The sequence below is a fragment of the Chrysemys picta genome, chromosome 2, assembly GCF_011386835.1.
Source record: "Chrysemys picta bellii isolate R12L10 chromosome 2, ASM1138683v2, whole genome shotgun sequence".
NCBI lineage: Eukaryota > Metazoa > Chordata > Testudines > Emydidae > Chrysemys > Chrysemys picta.
Genome location: NC_088792.1, coordinates 125,870,713 through 125,890,561, shown reverse-complemented (window position 1 = coordinate 125,890,561; position 19,849 = coordinate 125,870,713). Strand labels below are relative to the sequence as shown.

Here is a 19,849-nt window from a genome sequence, read left to right as displayed (position 1 = left end):
TTTGATTTTCATTTTATTTCATGTTATTTCACATTTGTGAAAAACACAGGGCTCTAGCTGTAGAGTATTCTGGAGTAGGTCTAGCTCAACCTTTCCTGTTGAAACTGGTCTACTTTGTATAATAATTAAATATTAATTGGGCCAAATTATGAGTGTAAGAATGACTGTTACACCAGTAGTTAGAGCACTCTCCTGAGGTGGGCAGGGGACACCCAGGTTTCAGTCCCACTACTCCAATTAATGCTTAATTATACCTGTACAACAGGATAGCTATATCAGCAGACCTTAGTGTAGACACAGTTTATACCAGCAAAAGAGTGCTTTTGCCATTTTAGTTCATACCAGTCACTGGAGCAAAATGACCTATATTGGCAAAACCAACTGTTATGCTGATATAACTTATGTCTATAGTATGGCTTTTGCTGATATAGAAATGTCATAATACAATCAGACCCCTAACCAACATTACTGTAGTCGACTGCTTCTGCAAATATATTGACTTGGCTATACTTACACAGATTTCATCAGTCATCCAGAAACTAAAGTCAATATTTACTAGACATGGAATTCCTAAAGTCCTCATATCTGATAAGGGCCTCAATTTACCTTTGAAGCTTTCCTAGCATTTGCACAAGACTTTGGTTTGAACTCTCTACTAGTAGTCCACATTACCCCCAGAGCAATGGGGATGTGGAGAGAGCAATGCAGACTTTAAAAAGATTTCTGCAAAAATCAGTGGACCCATGTAAAGCACTCCTTGCATATCTGTCAATACTGCTTGTGACTGGACTGTCTCCAGCAGAGCATCTGATAGGAAGATGACTTTACTTGTGGCATCCAAACAGCTTAAACCTAAGTGTCTCAACCTGAAGGAATTTTGAAAATGGGATGCTGAAATAAAAATTCAGCAGCTACAAAACGTCAGTGTTTTTCACACACCAAAAGCACTACCTGCACTGAGAGCAGGGAACAAAGTTTGGCTCAAAAACTCCCAGACATTTGGAACCATGCAGAACTCGGACAAAACTCCCAGATCCTAACTAATGGAGACTCCAGAAGGACTTCTCCTGGGGAATCAGGTTCATTTACAATATTTCCCAACACAATGAAGAGAGAATCTGGAACCTGCGGGTACTTTGTCAGGAAGTGAACCTCCTCCACAGGGAACTCCACACACCAACTTTACAGAAGTGAGAATGCAGACCCCTCTCAAAGATTTGATCATTAGAATGCTGCTTAAGACTATTTAAATGCAATTGATAAATGAACATAGTAGCAAGTAGTAGTTTTAAGGAAACTGAAATTATCTTGAATTGTTATGTGTATATACATTGATTTATAATTTCAGTTTTAATCTTTTATTATAAAGGAAGTGGGATGTGAAGTGGTTACAGAGTTTCTGGTCCTCCACAGTTACCAGAGAAGACCAGGATGTGTTTTAATGGGGAGCTTAATAAACGTATGAACTTCCTGGGTAGGGAGTTGCTCTAGTTGCTGCTGAAAGCATGGTGGAGTGAATAGGTGGTAAAAGGAGGTGAAGATCTTGTACATTTTAGCAACTGTGGAGTTGGAAAGTTGAAGGTGTTAACGTAAGTTAATGTAGTTTAGTGTGCCATTGCTAAAAGAGGGCTGAGCTCACATTACATGGACATTTCCTGGTTTTCAGAAGTTTGACTTTTGCTCAAGTCAATGCTCTACAAGCAATCTTAACTCTTGTGTTAATGTAGGTGTTTTGCCATTGAATTTCCTAGTTTTTTTAACAGGAAAGATATGTTGTTGGTGGGAATTAGTAGTCATTTATGCAGTTATACATATCATATCCCACAATTTGCATCCTGAGTCAGCCAGTCACTCCCTCCACCCCACACATCAGCTGGGCCCCACTTTCCCTGCTTTGGAACACCTCCTCCACCATGCCCCTGACCCATTCACTACATTCCCACCTCCAACCTGCCCCACTCCTCACTACTGTACCCAGTATCCCTGAAGTCTTCACTCCTTGGTATACAAATGTTTACAGTGTTGTTACTTCCCCACCTCCTATAATCTGAGGCACATACAGTGTTTAGAGCAAAGGACAACTCTGTTACAGTGGAATGGTGTTCCTGGTTGTGCTTCAGAATGGCTGGATGATAGAATTTGTGGCAGAGCTAGTGAGAGAAATCACAGACAGGGTTTCTGTTCCAAAATGCTAACAGTTTGATATTTGAGAAGAAGCTCCTCTGATCCCTGTCCAATATATATACCCCATCTCCAAGAAACAGTAAGGTGTCACAGCTTGAATTGCATTGTTTCTATGCCATACAGTACATGTTCTCTAGACAGCCAGAAACCCTCCCATTTTTTGATAAATGTTCCTCCAACACTCATTAATAGCTTTCATATTGTCATTATAGTGATCATTCACACACTCAGCCAGATCACAGAAAACTATCCAAGCACCTGGACACAAATCTCTGATGCGATCCAGATTTCTCCTCATACATTGTATAAGGTGAGCATGAAGAATAAGGCCCCAATCATTTCCACCCAAGTGTATCATCCCAAAGTGCAGTAAATTAAACCCTCTTCAGTCACTGTGCAAAGTGGGCGAAAGATGATGTCAACATTGGCCACCTCTCTCCACCCAAATCAGTCTGTAGTCAGCAATCCTCATGTTATGGGGTACTCCTTGCCCTCCCAGTATCCTGCCTTCTGACAGTTGCCAGTGTCAGATGCTCCAGAGGAAATTAACAGAACAGGGCAATTTTGAGTGATCCAGCCCCTGTTTTCAGTCTCAGTTTCTGGCAGTTGGAGATTTAGGAACACATGAAGCATGGGGTTGCATCCTTGACCATCTGAGCTAATAGCTTTGATGGACCTATCCTCCATGAACTTATCTAATTCACATAGTCTCTCCTCCTTCACCTAGAGTTTCCTTGCAAAACTCCCCTATTTGCTGCTCCTGTTAGCTAGCTCCTTCTTGTCTTTATCTTTAATAAAAGGTCACTAGGGTTTTCTATGTTGTGTTTTACATGGTACTAAGCAGGCTGAAGTCTCCTGTATACCAAACCCCAAACCTTTTTGAACACTGTTTAATGTTGAACCATGATTGGGTTCTGTTAATACCCTTATCCCATATATTCCATCTAAATTAATACAACAACCCCCAAAGATTTAGTGCCATGCACTACCTTGAGTAAAACTCAACAAACTGAGACCATTTTGAACCATATCACATCAATAATTTGATCTCTAGCTCTGCACAAAACAAGCAAGCAAGCAAGCAAACAAACAAACGAATAAAATCCACCACCTAGAAACTTTTTGAAAATTAGCTATTTTTTCAGGGCTCCACACCCCTACCCTGCACCCTCCTGAGGCACACTGAACCTCAAAGGAATCCAGCGAAGCATGTATCAAGTGGAGTGCCCCCAGGGTCAGTCCTGGGGCTGGTTTTGTTCAACATCTTTATTAATGATCTGGACAATGGGATAGATTGCACCCTCAGCAACTTTGAAGATGACACTAAGCTCGGGAGAGAGGTAGATATGGTGGAGGGTAGGGATAGGGTCCAGAGTGACCTAGACAAATTGGAGGATTGGGCCAAAAGAAATCTGATGAGGTTCAACAAGGACAAGTGCAGAGTCCTGCACTTAGGAAGGAAGAATCCCATGCACCGCTACAGGCTGGGGACCGACTGGCTAAGAAGTAGTTTTGCAGAAAAGAACCTGGGGATTACAGTGGACAAGAAGCTGGATGTGAGTCAGCAGTGTGCCCTTGTTGCCAAGAAGGCCAATGGCATATTGGGCTGTATTGGTAGGAGCATTGCCAACAGATCAAGGGAAGTGATTATTCTCCTCTATTCGGCACTGGTGAGGCCACACCTGGAGTATTGTGTCCAGTTTTGGTCCCCTCACTACAGAAGGGATGTGGACAAATTGGAGAGAGTCCAGCAGAGGGCAACGAAAATGATTAGGGAGCTGGGGCACATGACTTACGAGGAGAGACTGCGGGAACTGGGCTTGTTTAGTCTGCAGAAGAGAAGAATGAGCGGGGATTTGATAGCAGCTTTCACCTACTTGAAGGGGGGTTCCAAAGAGGATTGAGCTAGGCTGTTCTCAGTGGTGGCAGATGACAGAACAAGAAGTAGTGGTCTCAAGGTGCAGGGGGGGAAGTCTAGGTTAGATATTAGGAAACACTATTGGTGGTAACGCACTGGAATGGGTTACCTACAGAGGTGGTGGAATCTCCATCCTTAGAGGTTTTTAAGTCCCAGCTTGACAAAGTCCTGGCTGGGATGATTTAGTTGGTGTTGGTCCTGCTTTGAGCAGGGAATTGGACTAGATGACCTCCTGAGGTCTCTTCCAACCCTAATATTCTTTGATTCTATGTGAGCTGTAGGAGATCTTTAAACAGAAGTAATGACACAACCTTAACTATAGTGATGCTCCTGTGTTACTATAATAACAAAAATAGTCCCAGCCCCAAAGAGCTCCCGGCTGAAGTAAAGTGTTGGATGTGTGCAGGGTTTGTACATGGACAGGGTGCAGTGGCAGAGCTGTGGGGTACAGGGTAGAACGAGTCAGGGCGGTTGGAGTGCACTGGCAGATCTGTGGCTGCAGGGGGTTAGGATGCATTGGCAGAGCTGTGGGGTGCAAAATGTTCTGGTACCATTTGATATTGCGATGTGTTTGTGTAAGTACTCTGTGCTTAGCATGTCATAGGAATGTGTATTTTTGCAATATTAGCCCTGTCCTTGCCAAATTCTGTAAACTTGCAAGCAGGCAGAGCCTGACATTTGCTAACAGCCTCTTTTGCTAACTTTGCTTTATATCAGCAAAGCTTGCCCACTACTTTAGCTTAGGCCTCATACCAGGCCTCTACTACAAGGGCTTATATCTCAGGCTGTCTTCCTACCACAACTCTCTTGACATATTGTGGAGCAGTGGGCACTATCTAGAAGTTATCTGCTACATATCCCCACTGTTAGCTGGTGGTTTTTGCTTGTCTTTTTTAGGACATGTCTATACACAAAAGTTGTACTGCTTCAACTATACAGATACAGTTTAAGTAGTACAACCCCCTCTAGTCTGGATGCAGTTATCTTCATGTAAATGTGCTTCTTATACTGGTATTGATTGTTCCCACATAGGAAAGAGGGTGTGCTGTACTGGTATAGCTGCACACTTGGGGTAGTAGAAGTATAACTATTTCAGTAAAAAATTAACCTCCTAAGAGAAATAGTTACATTGACACAAAATCCTTGGGTAGATTAGATCTTAGTTAACTTGGGTTCCCTTTTGGTCCCTTCCCTCTCTTGATAGGGTAGCCACTGAAGTTCTTCTGTGTGGGTCCAGTTCAGATAAAATGATGCCTTATATGAAGCACTAAATGTACACACAGTTTTTTTTTTATGAAGTTTATGATTACATGCCAATTATTTTAAAATATGCAAATTAATTCCCCACATTTTCACACAATAACATGTAAGTATTTCTAATTCGCCCCCCCTTCCACCCTCAAACATTGCCAACACTATCTCTGCCCATTTCCTGGTCCTGCCCACCCAGTCCTCATCCACCTGCATGGGAGGGAGAGAAGCAACCTCATAGAGCAGTGGTTCCCAAACTTTAACATCCTGTGAACCCCTTTCATTAAAATGTCAAGTCTCGCGAACCCCCTCCTAAAAATGAATATTTCCAGGGATTTTTTTCCTTTACCTGAGTATAAATTATAAAAGCAGTGATCTTGGAAATATAAATTTTGTTTTTATGACATGCTTATTACACACTATTTATTATTAATTACTATTTATTATTACAGTATTTTTATTACATTATGAAAACGGCAACACTCTTCCAAGATCTTACTTTTGTAGCTTGTATCACTTCAAATAAGCCTGTTATAAGACAAGGCTCCTATGTTTCATCAAGGAGTATCAGATGTGAAACAGCATGAAGGTATTTAAGAAGCCAACTCAAAGAGTTCCTCCTACTCAAGCATTCAGGTCTTGAGCAGTCCAGGCAAACAACGCACCTTACAACAAAGCTTAAACTTGTTCTTCATAATAATTTTAAAAACAATACTAGCTGCCTATTTAATTTAAAAAACAGCAAAAGATGTCCACCTCCCTTTCCATTTCTTATACGGAGTCTTGAAGTTTAAATCTCCTCAGTGTGATAGATATGCTTGCTTTGAGCTGCTTAGCTCTTGGAAGTCCAGGGGCTCCGGGCTGCTGGCCTCATGCTGCCTGGGGTCCCTAGGGACAGCTGTCCGCCATTAGGGATTTTTTTTCCCGAGAACCCTCTGTAACATTTTGCGAATCCCCAGGGGTTCACAAACCCCAGTTTGGGATCCACTGTCATAGAGGCTGCTCTCACTGCTGTGCTGTGACCCACAATGTGAGTAGTCCACTTTAGGGAAGTGAGGGAGCACATTCCATCCCTTTACTTGCCTGCACTAGTGTATTTTTTGGCACAGTTCAACGATACTGGCACTCTAATCTGAGGAAAGGAATGTCTTGGTATTTCAGAACAGGATTCCTATGCATTGCATTGACAGTGCTGCATGGGAACTCTTACACAGCATCTACCTACAACTTTATTAAGTTCTATCAGTATCAGTTTTCACAATACCATTTACATCACACTGGTTATATTTAGAAAAAATTCTAAGCATGGTATACATATAATGTTATAATTTGTAGAAGTAAATATTGATTATAGGAACTATTTGAGAATATTTGTAAAAACATTTTACATTAAGAGAGAAAATGAGTGTTTTGAATTCTGAGTTTGGATGCACATATATTTCACTACATTTTCCAATTATTTTATTATAAATATTTGAATTTGATCTCTTTAACATGCATGTGTTAACAAATGATGAGTTGGTATCAAATAGTTAAACTGCATGAGACATACGTTGGATGAGACTAAATTCAAAAGATTGCATTTATTTTTAATAAACTTAAGTATGACATAAGATAAAACATAGCTGCATGCTTTAATACATATAGACAGACACATGACTTTACAAAGCTTACTTAAGAGGTCTTCTTATCTTCTTTCAGAGTCCCCAGAGGAATAAGATGACATATGGAAAGTGTTCTTTTAAGGTAATCGTATAAAGAAAACTAAACAGACAGAAATACATTAGTTGTTGACTGCAAGATCAAAAGTCCCCAGACGTGTTATGGTGAAAGCCAGCATGAGATCGAGTCTATACTAAAATGGGCTTGTGTTCCTGCTCATCAGTTCTCTCCATTTTGAACAAAATGTTGCATTTTCAGTATTAAAATATGTTAATCATGGAGTAGTAGAGTGATTATTGTTTTAAAAAGGGAATTAAAGTGATACTTCCAGGTTTAAAATAATATATTTTAAAATAATTATTTTTATATTTGTCACTAATAATTCCTGAGATTATAATTAATATCTAATTTATATCCTAATTACAATAGTTCTAACTAATATCTAATTAATATCTAATTTATATCCTAATTACAATAGTTCTAACTAAGTAAAGCTCCCAGTTACTTCAGTTGAAGACTAATGCTCTCACTTTTCACATTGATGACGTTTTCTTTTTTAACAATAAAGTAGACATTTTTTCACCAATTTTGTTTCTAGTCATTTTTCATTTTCTTCTTCTCATGTACAAGCACAATTCTGCTATGATGAAGTTTCAAATGCATCTAGGGTGTGAAGTGGCTGTTTAAATTTCAAAAAGAGACATTTTCATTAAAAATGAATAATAATGAAAACATTTTTAAGATTTGTAAAACCTTTTTTCCAGAAAATCTATGTTTGAAGCTTATTTACTTATTTCAGCACTTCCTGATTTACATCAGTTCTACTATTTTAATTTATAGTTACAGGTATTTAAGTATGCGATAAGTATGATATCACTCACTGGCCATGGTTTTTAAAAAATGAGCTAAAATTAGGCTCCTAAATCCATATTTAATCACCTTTATATGGGTGAGTGGCCTGTAAGTGATGTTTATATAGTGAGTGGTCTGATTTTCCAAAGTGTTGAGCGCACAGCAATTCTCAGCTATTTTACTGGGAAATGTATTGGGCCCTATATGGACAACATTTGTGCTATTATAGGTATTCATTCCACCTTCTGAATTCTACATAATGGCATTTATCATAAAATTAATCTGTTGCTTACATTCTGATGCATGGCCCTTCTTTTCTATACTGAACCTTAATGAGTAGAGCTGCAACTGTTTGTGTACCACCTGAGCACACAAGTTCAAATATTTCTGTACTTTCCTTGACATTCTCTGGATTCTCATACATTGCCAATTTCCTATGAAACTTGTTCTTGGTTTCTGACTGTTATATGCTATTCATGACAATATATTAAATTAACATAGTCCTTTGTTCTGTAATATACATGACATGGCTGTGGATTTTTTCCCAAATGAGATTGTTTTCCATAATTATTCATCAGGTCATTTTTAAGAAAAAATATTACTTTATGGATTGTCTGCAAATCCAGAGCTATGCTTTGTGATTGGCCACGTAAATCACATATTTTTTGTTTTGTTTTGATTCTTGATTGGATGTCCTAAGCCTTATAAACAGGAGCAGTGCCTGATCAAATTTTGGGGGCTTTGAATCTTTCAGGGAGGATAGAGAGCATTTAAAGGAAATAAAGTCAGCAGGCCTAGGGAATTTTAGGAGACTTTACATATTTTTCTATCCTCATTTGCAAAAGAAATAGCATTTTGTTTGTTTACATTCATTGAGCACAGATTTAGAAATAGTTTGGTTCCTTCCTGACACATTAAAGTCAATGGAAGCTTCTGGGTGCTCAGCATTTTCGAAAATCAGGCCATTTATTTAGCTGCCTAAATAGGGGTTTAGGGCTAGATTCACAAAGGGGACTTATTGCAACACCTAACTTTAGGTGCCTAGACATACAGTGGAATACACTACCCTGAATTAGGTGCCCAGGCTGCCTATACAATGAATGGGGAAAGTTAGGCCACTAAGAACAGGATCCCTAAAAGCCAGCATGCTGAGCAGGAAGCTACTATATTTTCTAGTCAATAACAGATACTGAGAAGAGGGCTGTGTCCTAAATCCCACCCGTTTCAGGGAGTTAGGTGCCTGTCTCCGCTTGGGATCCACATCCCGAAACCCTCTCCAATGTCAAATACCTATGCAGTTTCTTGCAAGAAGACCGTGGTGCATGCCTAACATGACACGAAACATCCAGGATATGGGGAAGGAGTCCTCCTTTATAACCTTTAGCCCAGTGTTGAGAGCACTCACCTAGGATTTATGAGCCCCTGATTCAGTTCCTCCCTCTGCCTGGGAAGGAGAAGGAATCTGAACTTGGGTTTTCTCCCTCCCTCTGATTGCCCTAACCACTGGACTATAGAGTCATTATCACACTCTGTGTGGCCCAATGCACATTTAATTATTTATATACAGTGGAACAACTTCAACTGGAGAGATTGAGAGCCAGCCATCCCCACCAGAATACTCCATAACCCACTCATTAGACCACTCACCTGAAAGGTAGGATACCTGTGCTCAAATCCCTTTTCCTTATCAGGTAGAGTGGGAAATTGAACCAGGGTCTCACACATTTTGGGAGAAGGCTAAAGGTCATAGAGAAGACAGCCTCCTCTTCTCCTCCTCCTCCCCTCTTCTGTTTGGGGCAGAGTTAGGTGTGCTCTGAGCATGCCGAACAGGATGGACCTCACAGGAAAGTTAGGCAGGGCAATGCCTGGTTTGAGACTCCTGCTAGGGCTTAAATGAGAGAGAGGCATGTGGGTGTTTCCTTGAGGCAGCAGTGCACATGCTCAGCAACATAAACTTAGGTGCCTATGAGACTTTAACTGTGAAAATGTAGGTGCTTTAGGTGCCTCCAGAGTTAGGTGGCAGCTGCATGAGGATTTTGTTAATTCTAGTGGTGCCTACATATTGGACTTAGACACATAAAAAGGCAATAGGTACCTAAGTTCCTTTATCAATCTGGCCCTTAAAGTCTAATTTTAGACACTTATTTCTAGAATGCAAATAGGAGGGAGTTAGGAGTACGATGAGTAGATGGAAGTATCTACATCTTTCCAGCAAATTTAAACAAACATTTCTGTATATTTTGCTAAAATTTACTACAGATTTCTTTTGCAACCCATCCATAAGTTATTCTAACATTAGACCAGTGATAAATTAAGATAGGAACTCAGCGCCTACAGATTCTGAGTTGTTTTCTTTTTTCTGTTTTAACCTAGTCATTATGAAGGAAGTTTCTTCACTCAAATAACCAAAAGCTATATGCTTTACTCCTTCTTGGCTGGAATATTGTTATGGGTGTACCAGGTACTGAGGGTTTAAGAATCATAAAATATTAGGGTTGGAGGAGACCTCAGGAGGTCATCTAGTCCAACCCCCTGCTCAAAGCAGGACCAACTAAATCATCCTTAAAAACCTCTAAGGATGGAGATTTCACCACCTCCCTAGGTAACCCATTCCAGTGCTTCACCACCCTCCTAGTGAAATAAGAAGAGAGAAGGAGGGGCAAAGTATTCAGCTGCTCCATGCATTATATAATTTTCAGGAAAATGAAACTGTAAGTCATATCACACTTCTGGTGAATACATTCCAGGAGAAAATCCTTCTCTCAGATTCATATTGCAGATCTAAGTCCCAATACTGCTCTTCTGTCTACCTGTATGGAAATCTCTACATATACAGAATTCCAGTTGACATAAATGGGAGATCCATGCATATAGGAGAAGAGAATATCAAAGTAGAGATAGATCTGAGAAGAGCTTGCCCTAAAATTTTCAGGTCTTATATCTATTAGCTTTTTGCCTTTGCATATTTATGCCCATAGAGCCACCTTTATTAATACTTGAGTGATCTGATGCCTTTTTGATGGTCAAGCGATTACCTCCCAAACAATATATATAGCCAGAGCCAACTAATCTTAATCTTCACAGATATGGTGGTGTAATCTCTTGTGTCTTTCAATTTGTTAGTTTTCAATATTAGTTTCAATTACAGTTTAAATAATAGAATTAAATACATAGAAATAAGAGATAGCAAAATATCTATAATAATAGAGTTTGTCCTTCTAAGAATGTTTCATTGTTGCCCCAATTTTATAAAGAACCCCCTGAATCTCGTTATTACATGAACCCCAAACATGTAACAAGAAAGCTAGGTGACATTGCAGAGATTAAAAAGTAACTCCAAGCTGTTATATTTATGCTTTGTTCATCCATTGCTCCCAGACTGAGCCTGACAAGATGCAAAAAGCTCTGCAAAACTCTTTTTTTCTATGTTGATTTAACCTCCTTGCTCTTTTGAGAGCTTACAAGAAGCAGCTCCCACAGACAGTAGCCTAGAAGCAACCAGTGGGAGGAATTACACAATGAAAAAATTTTGCCTGGCAATCCTGAGCAAGAAGCCTGTCAGCAGACTTCAGAAATGAGAAAGATCCCCAGGTTATCAAAGGTCTGCCTAACCTGGATGCCTCAGATGTGGACAGCCAGTGGAGGTTAGACTAGAGGAGTCATTGTCCCTGGGCCTTGAGCCTGACTGATGTACCAGGACAGCCAACTACAGGCCAAGACTAGTCTGTACATGGCTACGATCACCCAGAAGGTTGCTGAATCCCGGCGTGTAGTACTCAGGGGAAGGGAGCCAGAGATATAGCTCCTCAGTTAGGAAAGGAGTCTACTGTGTGGATAAGAGAAATCAGAGACTGGGGATCAAATGCAAACCTCACTTGGTCAGCCTCCTCTGCACAACAGTGAAGGCTTGAGGCCTGGGGCAGTGAAGGCTTGAGGCCTCCAGGAATTTACCCCACCCCAAAGGATGAGCTCTCTGTGACAGACACCGCAACTCCCTACCCAGCTCCAGCCCACTAGCACTCTGAGGACTACAGAGAGACATGGTAGTTGCACCTGCAAGCCTCCCTAATCCTCCAACTCCGCTTTATTTTTTTGTGTTTATTTTGTTGGTTTTTGATTATTTCAGTGAAGGGAGTCTTTAACTATTGGTGTGGGGTTATGGATTCCTTTGTTTATTTATAATCCCTGTTTTCCCTTGCCTTTCCCTTTTATCCTGGCTCCTACCTATACCACTCCTTTAAGTTTCACCCTAATCTTTCACCTTGCTATAGTAACAATATATTCTCACAATTAGTTAGTTCTTGATTCCTGAAGTTATAATGACTGTAAATGTCCTAAAGGATATCGGAACTACATATTTATTTAGTTACCTCCTCCCTAGTGGAGCTACTGCACCTCTAAAAGTAAAAAGCAAGTTGTCTCATATTTACGTAGTATATAAAGACCAGAGTCCACCGGATTCTGGTGACTGGAGCTCCAGGAGGAGACTGTATTAAAAACAAATCATTTAATTCAATCTAAAACAATTTTTTCAACTTTGTGATTTGCCAAAAACAGATTAAAGATTTCATTTTTGGTTCAACCTGAAACTAATTTTTTATATATTTCAGAATTGCCAGCAAATCAAAATATATATATATATATTATTTGCCCAGATCTAATCATGAATTTGCTTTTTCTTCCATTTTGTTTTTATGAGATGTATTTTTGCTGACAGGCTCCGAATGATACTATGTCTTTATCCCAACACATAAGTTAGAAATGTTTCTAAATCTTTCTGCTATTCTCCATCTGATCATCTGAATGTTATTTATTATATTATTGAATATATCACAGTGATTGTTAATAGGAAGCTAGGACAAGCTCTGGAGATCTAAATAACTTTCCAGACCTGTTTTGCACTAGCTGAGTATTCTGAGGCCCATTACTGTTATCCAGTCTGGACATCACAGTGGGCAGATCGGGGGAGGGATAGCTCAGTGGTTTGAGCATTGGCCTGCTAAACCCAGGGTTGTGAGTTCAATCCTTGAGGGGGCTACTTAGGGATCTAGAGCAAAATCAGTACTTGGTCCTGCTAGTGAAGGCAGGGGGCTGGACTCAATGACTTTTCAAGGTCCGTTCTAGTTCTAGGAGATGGGATATCTCCATTAATTTTTTTTTTATGGTCATAGTTGGGAGAAATGGCCCCAATTCTCTAACTAAACAAAGATGAATGCCTCTTAGGATTCCAGGATCAAAGAGGGAACCAAAGTGCAAAACTCCTTGATAATGAAAGAGCATAATTCAATCATTAGGCCATGTATACATGTACACAAAAGGTTCTCCTACCTAGGCTATAACTCAGCCAGGTCAAATAATTAAAGTGTTTAACTGTGTCTACATAGGCATTAGGGGTGCCTAATCTGACTCTATAAAAAAAAGCAATTTTGATTTTGAAAGTTTAAAAAGACAGCATAATTCAGGGAATCCCTACTAAACTCCCCCCCCCCCCCCAAAGGGAGGTCTTGCACTGCTGTGAGATCTGGAGAGACAGAGAGTTCCATACTGGTGTCAACTACCAAGAATGGAGCTAATACCCAGGAGGATTCCAGACTAGGTAACCCGCAAGTCTGGTAGATGTCAGGAGAAGACCCTGCCCCAGCCATGGATGAAGAATAAGGTAAGGGGAACTTTTGGTTTAAGCTGGCCAAAGTAACAGCACTGCAACATTCCATCTCAAGACTCAACCTCAGCATACCATGTGCCTTAGAAGGTGCCAGGGAGGAAGGTGGGGTTTGGGATGAGCTGTAAATGCTGGGAGATTAGTTTATTTATTAATGCTTAGTATTTATTAGTTAACCATAACTTTCCTTCCCCAAAACCTATTTTCCTGTTCTCAGTAAAATCTCCCTATGTTACACTGTTAATTTGGGTTCTCCATTCCTTTGCTGGGGTTTGTGCTTATATATTTTGTTATCGTTTGTGTACTAAGCTTTACACTTCTTGCCAATTAATTTGCTCAAGGGACAGCCCTTTTATCCTTGGCACAGTACGGGGTCACCTTGGGTGGAAGATTGAGGTGCAAAAAAGAACCCAGAACCCAACCTATTCAAGAGAGGGGAGAAGTCACTTCTAATATTGATGATAGCAAGCACCAAGGAGAGAGAAGCCAGGAGGCTTAAGCCACATCTCAAATAAGGGGCTACATAGGTAAAAAGCACTGCATAGGTCAAAAGTATCAATGTCTATTGACACATCTAACGGACTCCTGAAATCTGTCTATTGGTAGTTGTAAGTCAATGACACTAATACTGTTTCTGTGCCATATCACTGTAAAGCCAGACTGGAAGTGGTCAAGAAAGACTGAGGACGGCTGATCACACCAGAATTTTCTCACCACTTATCAGTAATCTTGTCCCTAAAAAAGAGTCAGAAACACACCAATAATTGGCAAGGCTGTTAAGATACAATTCTGAGCGAGAGAGAGGCATTCTGCCCTGCAGTAGAGGATATTGACAGTTTCCAGCAACAGGACTAAGACCTCTGCACTAGATTTTAGCACCAACAAGGAGACTGAGTTTTATTCACAGGTTGCATTGCAGAAGAAACTTAGCATATCCAGAACCTCACCAAGCAAAATTGGCCAAATATCAATTAGCAAGATATAGCATTTATCCCCTCCCACCAGGGGTTAAATTAATAGATTCATAGACTATAAGCCCAGAAAGGATCATTAGATCATGTAGTCTGATTTACTGTGTAGCACAAACCATATAGTTTAATAGTTACCACTGCATTGAATCCAATAAATTGTGTCTGACTAATGCATAACTTCCAGAAAGCCATCCAGTCTTGATCTGAAAATTCAAGAGACAAAGAATCCACTACTTCCCTTGATAGTTTGTTCCAATGGTTAATCACCCTCACTGTTAAAAATGTCTGCCTTATTTCTAATTTGAATTTCCTTGGCTTTAACTTCCAGTCATTGATTCTTATTATGCCTTTCTCTGCTGGATTAAAGAGCTCTCTACTGCTTGGTATTCTCCCTATGAAAGTACTTACAGACTGTGATCAGGTCACCTCTTGATTTTTTTTTTTTAATGAGCTGAACAGATTGCACCCTCTAAGTCAGTGGAAGACATTTTCTCCAGCTTTCAAATAATTTTTGTGGCTCTTTTCTGCACCCTCTCCAATTTTTCAACAGATAAAGCACAGTGTGTGGGAGCTCTCCCTTCCCTCCCCACCCCCAATTCTTGGCTCAAGGGTTGGGCCCTCTCGCCCTGGCTGAACTCCTCCTTCCCCTTCATCTCCCTTACTAGTGAAGAGATAATTTATCAGGCCAAGCAAGTTGAAGTAGGAACAGCAGGTGATCCTGTTGCATAGCAAAAGAATTTCTGCAGCTCCCAGACTTCCTGGTGGTATAGCAGTTGCCTGTGATGGAAGAAAAAGAGCTGCCCCAGTTAGGCGTTCCCTAACTCCCTTTTCTTCTTCATAGAAAGATTTGTCCACTCAGCAGATCCTCCACATCCTCTCTAGAGTAAAAAGTGAAGAGGAGACCCATGCTGCTGGCTTTCTCTTCCATCCTGGTGGGGAGGGAGAGAACAAAAGATACTCCATCCAGCCCCTCAGTCTCTCCATTTCCCTATTGTTAACTTTTCTTTCCCTTCTCCCACCAACCTACTATGTAGTACTAGAAGAAGGGGAAATGACTATGTCCTGAGATTTGTCTAGGTCTGTCTTTTCCTCACAGCAGAGATAGGGAACTCCTCTCATCTTATCATCCTCCCACCACCCAAGGCTGGAGGGAACTTATTTCATAGAGTTCATGGCCAGAAGGGACCACTAGATCATTTTGTCTGACCTCAAATTAATGGCCTGTGTTACACAGGTCAGACTAGATGTTCTAACGGCCCCTTCTGTCCTTAAACTCTATGTAACTATGAAAGACATAGAAGAAAAGAGAAAAAGTGGAATAAATTAAAGGAAGGAAGAGGATGAACAGAAAATTTGGGAGCTATAATAATATTATTATTTTATTACTGTACAGAAAGTCTGGTGCCAAAATATTGCAATAAAATTCCATGAATGTTTGAGTGAGATGTCAGGGAACAAGGCTGTGTTGAGAAGGAGACTGGAGATACTGGTTGCAGATAGGATACAAAGACAGGCAATCAATATTTCTATTCTTATGTACTCTGGAGGGGATAACTTGCTTTAATTATAGATGTCTGTACATTGTTAATGCTGGTATTTGGGAGGTTTGTACATATTTTAATGCAAATGTCTTATGGGAAACATGAATAGGTTTGGGAGTATGATAGTTTTTGTTTCTATTTTGCATATTTTTTGGTTTTATTTATTTTAACTTCAATTTCATGCAAATGCACAAAAATAATATAACTTGTAACTAGTACAATACAGTAAAATACCAGATATGTGTGTATTTTTATGTCCCTAAAATCTTTCATGTGAAATAGCTTTTAAATTGCTAAAGTGTATGAAATTGCATCAATTAATGCTTGGCGTATATCCCCAGTTTTATTTGATGTCTTTACATCAGTGCAGGGGTTTACTAGGGATATGCCTTCTCCCAACTCTATACACTGCACATACATGGCTATATTTTGCTTTCAGATAAACTAATGTAATTGTGCAGTAACTCTAATGAAATTGTTTGAATTATGGCAGGGTAAATTCTAAGTAAATAAGTGCAAAATTTGGCCAATATACTTTTACTTGGCTGGCTGTAGGACTGCCTGAAGGCATGAACTTCTTCTAGATAAAATTCTTCGCTTGTTTTCATTTTCTTTCCTGTGCTACATTCTGTCACCATCAGACAGCATAACAACACATCACCATATGACATTGAGACCCATCATGATGGTCAATAAAGCGTGTGAGTCCCCCTGCTATTTTCATCTATTTTAGCTACTGCCTATCAACAAGTGCTTTTATTGTAGAGCTGCCCAGACTGTTCTAAACCTGATTTATTTTATCTGCAAAATTAGCAGAAAACTCCTCAGAGTGAGAAATATCTGATTTGCTTCCAGGTGAAGGCAGGTCAGATTTATTAGCTCATCCACCGCCTGGAACAGTTCCACTGATCATGACTTTGTGGATGGTATAGTGTAGGGAAAGAATGTTTTTTGTCCTCCAGCACAGCGATGACATTGGACTTTAAAAAATCTCTATGTTACCTTCAGTCAGACACAGTGCATTGATGGCATCCATGCTCCAACTTCTGCCTCATGTTTAATCTGTCATAGACCATCTGTATAACAAAATGTATAGGAAGGTGATATTGTTGGAATGAAAGGAGACATGCCTTCTATATAAAACTTCTGATAAGCAAGAAAGAAAAGACTTTATTTACTCAGATTCTCAGTGTGAAGGTGAGTGAACAGGTACAGGCCATCAGAATTGGTGAGTTGAGGTACAGACCATCAGAGTTGGCCTGTACCTCAACTTCCACTGTTGGCTGGATGGTTTAACCCTCCAGCTAACCCCCAAACTCCTCCTTCTGGAGTAAACCAAAGAGACAATCCAGAAGGAAAAGCAAAATTCTATTTTTCAGTCCCTTGATCGGGGTGTGGGAAAACTCTTCCCTTTTCTCCGGGTGCATCCCTCTTCTTATAGGGTTCCCAAATAGTTCTTTGCTCAGTTCCTCTCCAACCTTCCTCCCAGTCTTCTTCCTTAAGGCTTTTCTTTGGCAAGATCACCTTTCTAGGCCTTCCAGCAGTCTCCTCTTTACAGAGACTAATAACAGATCCTACTATCTGCCTGATAACCTTTAGACTGAGGAAAGTAGAGCTTTTCTACCCATCATGCTTTGTCAGTAGCCTACAAGTCCTTTGATCCTTCTAAGATCCAAGCTAACCCCATGAACTCAACACACTTACAATCAGAAATAAAGACTTGGGCTAGATCTACAAAGAGGACACAGGTTCTTAGTTGCAGTGCTTAAGTTTAGGTGTTCTGTTACCTATTGGAAACCAAGCCTTGAATTATGCCCCCAGGCTCCTTATAAAATGCATGGGAAGAGTTAAGTGCCTAGGAATGGGATCCACAAAAAACAGGAAGCTGAGCAGGGAGATAGTGATGAGAGGGATGGGGCCTAATCCCTGCCCCCTTCACAGATTTAGATATCCAACTTTGTGTTGGAGGGAGGAGCGATCTCTATTTGGGATTCAGAGTTGTGAAGCCTGTCCTAGAGTTAGGTGCTGAAGCCAGGTCAGCCCTTTTTAAAGAAAATATGAAGAAGTGGAGGTGTTGCCCCTTTTACCCAATATCCCAGTGGTTAGAGCACTTACCCAGCATGTGGGAGCCCCAGGTTCAAATCCCTTCTCCGCCTGAGAGGAGCAGGGACTTGACCCAGGAAATATTTAAATATTTGTTGAGCCAGAGAAAGAGTGAAAATTACTCTGTAGCCTGGTAGGTGGAGCACTCACTTTGGAGGAGGGAGACCCAGGGTCCAGTCCCTCTGCTACAATGATTCTTTAATTATTTATCCAAAGTGCAACAGCTTCAACAGGAAAGACTGAGGGAGAACCACATCAGAATAACCCATAGCCCAGTGGTTAGGGCACTCACCTGAGAGGTGGCAGAGCCCAATTCAAATGCCTTCATCTAATCAGGTAGAAAGGGGTCTCCCTAATCCTAATCATTGGGTTAAAAGTACTGAGGACAGTCCTCCTCTACCACCTGACTCCAGGAGAGGGGTTCACAACTGAAAATCTCAATCAAGGGGGTCTACACTTGCCAGTGTACATGGTTACATGTGCTATATTGTGCCATAACTCCCGACTGTCCACATCTGAAGCCCTGAAATGCATTTCTGAAGGACAATCTAGTGTGCAAACAGTAGCACACATGAGTGGTCGGTATGTACATGACTCCACTATGGCCTGGTGTTCTACAGTGCAGTGCAGGTGGTGGCAAGGAGGGCATGCCAGGTCATGGATATCAATAGTTCTCCAGGGCCAATCCCACAGTGCATTGACCCCTTTTGCTGCCTGACCCTTACTCAAATGTATAAAGGTCCCTGCCCCCGCCCCCATTGCCAGTAATACTAGTGCCTCCGCTGAACACTTTTAGTTCTGTAATGAACTGTATTGAACAGCACTAGCAATCATGGAGCATGCTCCAAGAGCTGCCAACCAGGCTCTGGAGAACACCCAGATGCTGATCTATGTGTGGACAGAGTACACCATCCTCCATGACTTTGCCCATACTGGAAGGAACATACACCTGTACAGGAGATTTCACAGAGGCTGGAGGAGATGGACATTCATGGGACTCAGTCCCAATATTGGGCGTGCATGAAGCACCTCAGGCTCCTGTAGCAAGGGGTAAAGGATTCAGATAGTCACTCTAGGGAGATGACCTAGCATGTGATGAGCTGGATTGAGTGTTCTCCAGGGCTGAGAGCACTGAGCCTGAATTCAGTCACAACCCACTCTCGACTCTGCCAGACTTAATGTATGGCAGGACACTGATGAGAGGCAGGGCGAGGAGGCAGCAGGGACCTTGGATGAAGTCCCAGAAGAAACCCCCAGGAGACCTGAAAGAAGAGAAACATGTGATTCTGCACCTCTACCTGGCAGACCTGGTTGAGGAAGCTCCCCTCCCCACACCCTTCCCGAGGAGCCTGAAAAGGACCCTGAGCTTTGGCAGGAACTGGAATCTGAGCCCAGTAAGTTATAATATGCCCCCACACTTCCCAGAAATATCATCTCCTGCTCCAGTAATACATGGCTGAAGCCAGCCTCCTCACCACCCCACCCATGCTCCACCCCAGCCTGGTCCCCAAGCAAGACACAGCTGTAATTCAGTGATTGTATTGAAATCACATGAAGCACTGTATTTAGTGGAAGCTATAGCAGAGTGTTAATGAGCAGTCCTTGTGTCCCTGCATTTGACCAGTGATATTCCCTGGTCTGAGCCAACTGCAGGTGGGAAGGGATGGAGGAAGGGTTTTGAAATGCCTGGATGGGAAAAGAACAG

The 19,849-nt window shown here is 41.0% G+C and overlaps 1 long non-coding RNA gene across 1 annotated transcript in view; it reads left to right on the top strand.

Moving 5' to 3' along the window:
• The window catches only part of LOC101949468 (uncharacterized), a 52,266-nt gene that overhangs the window by 15,374 nt on the left and 17,043 nt on the right, over nucleotides 1-19,849 (top strand). The window contains exon 2 of the long non-coding RNA XR_006172476.2: nucleotides 7,055-7,099. This is a non-coding gene — a long non-coding RNA (uncharacterized LOC101949468). The remainder of the gene's footprint in view (nucleotides 1-7,054; nucleotides 7,100-19,849) is intronic.